General features: G+C 43.9%; 1 pseudogene; it reads left to right on the top strand.

Annotated features, from left to right (window-relative positions):
- The first annotated feature begins 4,377 nt into the window (after positions 1-4,377).
- The window catches only part of LOC124026031, a 64,394-nt pseudogene continuing 60,970 nt past the window's right edge, over positions 4,378-7,801 (top strand).

The following is a 7,801-nucleotide window of genomic DNA, read 5'->3' as shown; positions in this document are numbered from 1 at the left end:
TCCGGCCCGCGAGAAGGTTTTTTACGGCCCCTGGGATGATCTTGATTTATTATTAGAACCGGCCCGCAGACCGCAGCAAGCCGGCAGCCCGCAGATCTTTTACACGCACCAATACTACATTTCCCACAATGCAACGGTGACGCACCGAGCAGTAGGCTGCTTCATTTCAATATTTATTGGCACAGCAGTTGTCAGCATCACAGTAAAATTAACTTTCAGATACCCATCAAAAATGGCAAAACGGAAGGTGGACACTGAGAACCGGGGGTTTCAAACAAGGTGGGAGTCGGAGTATTTGTTCACGGAGGTAGCTGGAAAACCTGTGTGTCTTCTGTGTGGAGAAAGTGTGGCGGTACTGAAAGAGTATAATCTGAGACGACATTATGAAACGAAACACGCGGACAAAAACAAGAATATGGACATGGAACAAAGGCTACAAAAGGCAGAGGAATTAAAACGAGGCCTCAAATCTCGACAGGCTCTGTTCAAAAAGCCAAATCACAAGGCCAGGCTGCTGTCAAGGCCAGTTTTATTTTGGCAGAAGAGATCGCTAAATCAGCCCGGCCATTTACGGAGGGGGATTTCATCAAAAACTGCATGATTAAAGTTTGTGACGAAGTTTGCCCAGAAAAAAGGCAACTCTTTTTAAATGTGAGTCTGAGCAGAAACACCATTGTCGGTGAGAGTAGACCAGTTTGTCCATCAATCTAAAAGAGCAGCTTGTGAAAAAGGGAAAGATTTCATTGGCATATTCCTTGGCTGTGGATGAGAGCACCGATTTCTGACATTGCCCAGTTGTCAATTTTCATCCGCGTGAGGGTTCCAGCCTAAGCGGACAGAGGCTTTACGTCCTATGCATGGCATAACCACGGGCATGATTTGTATGAAGAGGTGTCAAGATGTGTAAATGAGATGGAGCTGCCTTGGGAAAACCTCGTGGGTTTGACAACCGACGGAGCACCTGCGATATGTGACACAGGAGCTGACTGGTGGCGAAGATACGGAAAAGATGCAAGAGGAAAACGCGACAGGTGGGCTGACAGCTTATCATTGTATCATACACCAGGAAGCTGCCGCGGTAAAGCCTGGAAAATGGAGCATGTAATGAGCATCATCACGCGCACAGTTAACTTTATCAGAGCCAAAGGTTTGAATCACCGCTAGTTCAAGGCATTTGACGGAGTTAGAAACGAGACAAGATTTTGCCTTTATCACACAGAGGTGCGATGGCTAAGCCAGGGAAAGGTGCTTCAATGATGTTTCGAGCTTCGTGAGAGATTTGTCTGTTCTGGACAGCAAGGGAAAGACACAACACAACTCCGAGACGAAATGTTTCTGTGTGAAATGGCTTTTCTGTGTGACATTACGAGTCATCTGAATGCAATGAACCTGCAGCTGCAGGGTCGGGATCAGTCATCTCTGATATGTACAGTACAGTGAAGGCATTTAAAACCAAACTGACTCTGTGGGAGACGAGATGCGGAAAGAAAAAAATTTGAGCCACTTTCCCAGCTGCCAGACCATGAAAGAGAAGTTTCTACCAGTGCGTTCCTGAGCGCACAGTTGGCTGATAAAATAGGTATGCTTGCCGCTGACTTTCGACGCCGATTTGCTGACTTTGAAGCACAAAAAGCAGGTTGAACTGCTCGGTAACCCATTTGCTGTTGACGGAAAGCTCACCACCAAACCTCCAAATGGAGCTGATTGACTCTCCAATGCAATGATGCACTGAGGGCAAAATATGCGGCAGGGTGCTGCGGAGTCGCCCGTTTCTCCCGACACAATGCCCCAGCTGCGCATCCAGGCTGCTCAAACGTTGTCTATGTTTGGCAGCACATACCTGTGTGAACAACTGTTTTCTTTGATGAACTTGAACAAAACATCACACAGAAGTCGACTTACTGCTGAACACTTCCACTCAATTCTGAGGATTTCCTCAGCTCAGAGCTCATCAACATTGATGAACTTGTGGAAAAGATGGGACACCACCAAGTATCACCCTCAACCTCAAACAAGTGAACATTACTGTGCAATCACATATTTAGAGTTTTTACTCAGTTCAAGTTTAAAAGTTAAAGTTTAATATTTGTTTTCACTGCATGTTACTTCTCCTTAAACAAAGTGTTGTTTTTGATTAATAGATTTTGCACTTTATTTTATTGTATTTCAATCCAATTATATTTTAAAAATATTTCAGTTGAGTGGATGATAGAAAATCACTATTATTGTTTTTTTCTTTGGAAGTAAATTTAGCCCACTTTTGCTAAAATAGAAAAATATAGGCTACTGATGGTGCCTTGAATACCGGTTTCTTTCATTTAATGTTCATGTTATGGGGATTTTTATATAAAGGAAATTTGTCTTTTGTGTCTGTTGAAATTAAAGATTACTGACAGAGCCATAAGAAAATATTGCTTTATTTATCTGATCATATTGGAATATGTCTACGTCATGGAAAGAGCAGGTGTTCTTAATGTTTTGTACACTCACTCATGTATATCGTATTTGATATTTTTTAAGTAATTTGACTGGAAGGAAATGCTATAACAAAGGGGGTCATATTTATTTATTTTATATTATTATTATATATATTTTAAAATGATTGTCACATACATCAGATTGGTGCAGTGACATGTGTTGTTTTACAGGGTCAGCCATACTGTAGTAGTAAGGTGCCCCTGGAGCAAATTAGGGTTAAGTGCCTTACGTTTTAAAATGTTTTGCAACAGAAAATCAAAAGGAACGTATCTTATTGGACAAGTCCAGATAGTCCCTCTCCGTTTCAGTCCATTTTCTTCTGTCTGGTGCCTAATGAATACACCCCAGATGATGGTAATGAATATTAGTGACATTTAACTGAGGGTAACATCTGTAATCTGAGAGTACTCCTTTTCACCCCAGGCTGCAGTGAGCCCCTCTCACTGGGGTGAAACATTCACCTCTCACCCCTATTCGCCCCCCCCCCTTCCCTCCCTCCTGTCACTCTCCTAGACTGCACCTGTCAGGTTAGGCCCCTGTCTTCAGCCACAGCTCCATATGATTGCCTCAATGTGCATACTAGTGTGTGTGTGTGTGTGTGTGTGTGTGTGTGTGTGTGTGTGTGTGTGTGTGTGTGTGTGTGTGTGTGTGTGTGTGTGTGTGTGTGTGTGTGTGTGTGTGTGTGTGTGTGTGTGTGTGTGTGTGTGTGTGTGTGTGTGTGTGTGTGTGTGTGATGCACATGGCTGCCTCATTAACACAATGAGGTCACTCTATTGTCACATCAGTCAGCGAGAGAGAATCAGCGAGCCTATATGAGTTTGCATATAGAGCTCAAGTGAGTTATAGCTCTGAGCATTTGTTTAACATGCAATGCACATGTTAATGGTGTGTGTGTGTGCATGTGTGTGCACGTACTTTAAACCTGTGTGTGTGCGAGTGTGTCTGCATTTAGGTGTCTAAGTGTGTGTATGTCAGATCTGTGTCTGTGTTGTCATTATGTCCATCACCTTCATGGTCATGCTAAAGAATTGGGCCTGGGGCCAGGTCAGGACGACCAAAGAGTTTCCTGTACTAATAGTCCAAATCTCAGATTAAATACAATCCCATTGGAACATTAGAGCAGACAACAAAGGCTCCATGCTTTAACGATGGCAGCGTTTCTCTATTATCTCTGTGTGGCAATGGCACGGGGATATTGACAGATAGACTGTGATTACGGGGATTACGAAGGCGCGACTCTCTGGACAGAAATCAATGTGACTGTTACTCAAATTGTCCTCCGAAGCAGAGCAGCGGTATCTGACTAACCCGCTGGTTACGCGGGATATCGGTGAAGAGGCAATATCCCGAGCAGAAGCAGTTGGATACAATTTCAGGCGGTGTAGAGGGGTAACAACAACAGATCACCCCCCAATCCTAGTGGGTTGATTGCGCTCATAGTAGGCTGCGCAGGTCTGGCACGGGGCGAGTTATGTGTCACTCACTTCACGCCTCCCTGAATAGATCGAATCGAAGGGCTGAGGACGCGCGTGTCCAAGCAGAAGGAGAAACCAGCATCACAACACCGTTATATTCATAGCTCCGAACCAACCACAGACCGAATGTGGAAGGGAAGAACTTGATGCCAAGAACCGTAAATGAACCACGGATTATCATTTCAATGTTAATCCGAAATAGAGTGTACTGACTCGCCGGCCAATAGACAGATTTGGGTGAAAGGTGTATGGACGTGGTGCTAAAGAGGAATTGACGGGCAAACCCGCGGTCAGCACACCAATTTGTTGGAGGGGAGAATATAGGACTGCCTACAGAGCAAGAGAGAGAGAGAGAGAGCGAGAGAGGGGGGACGGAGTGCAGTGAAGTGAGTGGATTGTGGTTTCTCCCGTGGCTCATCGTAGAGCTGTCATGTTCGCTGGCTGTTCAAAGACGGATTAAAATGACGCATGTTATGCAGAACTCCAAACTGTCATACACGTTGATGCAGTCAGTCACGAGATGTGCAGCAGGGGGAGCTGAGCCTCGACCCGGGCAGTGAACGGTGTATAGGTGCGCAGCAGTGACAGGGAATCCGTCTGGATTTAACGCACGATATTTTGTGAACAGCCGGGATATTAAAGTTGCATTCCTGTCTTTTATTTATTTAGATTATTCCCAATTTATTCATCACAAAAGGGGGTTCGTTGGGGAAACGCACCATTGAACAAAGGATTTAGGAGAAACGACAACTGTAACCCAATTCTGCCATTCTGAGTGCGTCTCCCTTCTGGCGTGTCAAATCGGGACAGTTACCAGAAGAGAAAAAGTACGTTTGAATACAGAGTGTTCTCTGTCTGGTTCCTAACCCGGGAGAGGGTTGAACACAGAGTTTTATCTCTCCTAACCCAGGAGAGGGTTGAATAATTCGGTCGGGGGCGCAGAGCTGATCCACAGCCGTGGGAATGTGGGTGGAAAGTGTAAACGCAAACGAAGCAGGAGGGCTTCAGCTCTAAAATGTGACTTTTTCCAATACATCCCCGCTATACAAGTGACACGTGCATTCTGCAATTGTTTCCATCGGATTTGTTTACGTCGCACAAGGTACGTTCCCTTGATTTACCCTCGAGTATCAATCGATATAAACGAGAGAGGGAGGGTAGTGATTCAAGAGAGAGAGTTGATTGGTATACGCGCATGGTTTTCTGTGAACGTGATATAATCATTGTCAATGGACAATTGGTAGTTTTAGCACGACACTATTGTTAGAGGTTAAACTGGACACTGGCTATTGTAGGGTTCGTCATTCACAGGGGTGGAAGTTGCCCCCTTCACAGTCTTGTGTGAGTGCTGGTCATGTGGCTGCACCAGATGCGGGGTTCTAATGTGTAAACTTGTCATAAGGTGAATGCACCAATTTGTAAGTAGCTCTGGATAAGAGCGTCTGCTAAATGACTTAAATGTAAATGTAAATGTAAACTTGCCAGGTGGTCTGGTATTTGTCTTTGGGCACGTTGTTGGGAAAGCTCTATCATTGAGAAGAGTGCAATTGCTGCCGCAATTCGGGGCGTTCCTGCATGTGGGCATTCCTGCTTCTGCAGGAACCCCTCATTATACTTATATTGGTCCATTAAACTAGGAGATTCCAGTACAGTAGGTGGCAGTAATGCGCAATAACGTTGGATGCCAACCTCCAATAAACCCAACAGAAGAAGGGGTGGGGGCGACAATGGTCGCTAGCTGTACACCGGTAGACAGTTTCCTTCACCCACATTTCATGCAGGAACCAATGGGATGCTCAGGGCCGTGCCTTAGTGAGTGGCCTTGACCTCAAGGGTAATTGATGAAAAGGACCACCTGCCACTTGACCAAGCATAACATCAATAACAACATCTAAGCTTGAGTGAGGGTAAACGGCAATACTGTTTACATCAGAATCATATGTCAACCCAGTGATTGTACATGAATGATGCCTCTGCTGTGCTCTGCCATTGATGTCATAGCTCACAGTGCATAACATGAGCAGCATGGTCTCCATGGTGGTTGACACCATTTGGGGATTTCATGTAAATGCACATCTCCAATCATATCCATGGATGTTCTATGTTTCCCTTTACGCTGCACATCTTGCAGCCACTGAAAAAACCCCACCAGAGTAAAAACATCAGATCATCTGAGAAACCTCAGCTGCTGAACAACATCTTAGGGGAAACACTGATGTTCTCTCATCCTCAAACACCCTCCCTTCTCTATTTTTGGAAACATTCAAGGTGAGATTATATTCTTTATTTAGGAATTGAGATCACCCCCGCCAACCTAACAATGGGTGGGCCCGGGTCCCCCCACTAACAATCCTTTCTGGAAACCCCTCCGGACCCTCCCATGTGGTCAGTATTGTTTAAGGGAGGGGGGTTTACTGAGCCTGTAAAAATAACATTCTCTAAATAGGTATCTGCCTAAAACAGGGACTTGGTCAGTGAAAGAGTTAAAGGCAAGGCCAGCAACACTTAGGACCAGATGATTTTTGGCCTCTAGCGAGCAGCCTGACCTAACCAGGGCTACGATTCTACTATACTGGGTAAGTGACCACTGCTGACCGCTCATACATCAATGATGATGCACTTATTAATAGGTCATAACAACTGAATCAATGTAACTTTGCTCTGGAACATGGGAGAGGATCTCTTCCAGCATACATGTACAGGACATGACCTTCTTTTCCTTGACCATTGTTGTGTCATTGGCAGTGAGGGAATGGTGTCAGACAAGAGATTTATTTGGTCTCCCTACCCGTACTTGGTCTCTGGTGCTGTGGTGTAGTCATGTTGATGATTGTATGTAGGGCTGGGCGATATGGCCTAAAAATCACATCTCTATTTATTTATTTTAACTTATGGGCAATTCACAATATATTTGATTTTTTAAAAATCATATATATATATATTTAAAAAAACAATATATAAATTTGCTTTGTTCTACAATTAAAGGTCCAACACACTGCATTTCAAACAGTCTGCAATAATCTAATGAATTCAGGTCCTGTGAAGTTATACGTATACTAAATATAAGCCTTCCACAACCATAAGACACACTAATAATTGAATTATTGAACCTGCTTTTAGTTTAACCTGCTTTTTTGCAATAATCACTGATTTGACATTCAAGTCTGTCTATGAAAGGGCCCTTTTTGTTACAAATGTAACCAGAACCAGAACCACGCAGAATGTCCCTTCACTAATAATGAACAACTTCTAATCAGATTGTATTGGTCACATACACATGGTTAGCAGATGTTAATGCGAGTGTAGCGAGATGCTTGTAGAGAACTTCTTGCAGCAGCGTTCTAGAACACTAACACAGGTCTCAGAAACAATCTCTCACGCACAAGCCCACGTGTTAGTGAGTAGCCAGCTAATATTTATATTTCAACTTTAGCCAACGTGGATCTATTTGCTAGCTAACAAGGTAGAACAGTTGAATTGATATGAACACACCCTTCTGTCCGTCTCCAACTGTTTGAGCAGCATGTTAGCCTGTCCACTTCATTCAAATGTTGAAATCAAGTGGCCTACCTTATTTCTCAGAATGAGAGCGATTTGCCAATTCCTTATATAATTTTGTTTGATGCTTATTGCACATTTTTAAAACACAGAATAGACAGTTAGTATAACAGTCTTTGGCTAAAATGCAGCTAGCAGTATGTGGCACCACGCGTGACAAACTGAGCATGAATTTTCCACAATCAATGTTCATTGCATTGTGGGGTGGCAGGGTAGCCTAGTGGTTAGAACATTGGACTAGGTTGCAAGTTCAAACCCCCGAGTTGACAAGGTACAAAGCTGACGTTCTG

The sequence above is a fragment of the Oncorhynchus gorbuscha genome, unplaced genomic scaffold (genome assembly GCF_021184085.1).
Source record: "Oncorhynchus gorbuscha isolate QuinsamMale2020 ecotype Even-year unplaced genomic scaffold, OgorEven_v1.0 Un_scaffold_2517, whole genome shotgun sequence".
Classification (NCBI taxonomy): domain Eukaryota; kingdom Metazoa; phylum Chordata; class Actinopteri; order Salmoniformes; family Salmonidae; genus Oncorhynchus; species Oncorhynchus gorbuscha.
Note: the sequence above shows the minus strand (reverse complement) of the source record. Positions and strands in the feature narration are given on the sequence as shown.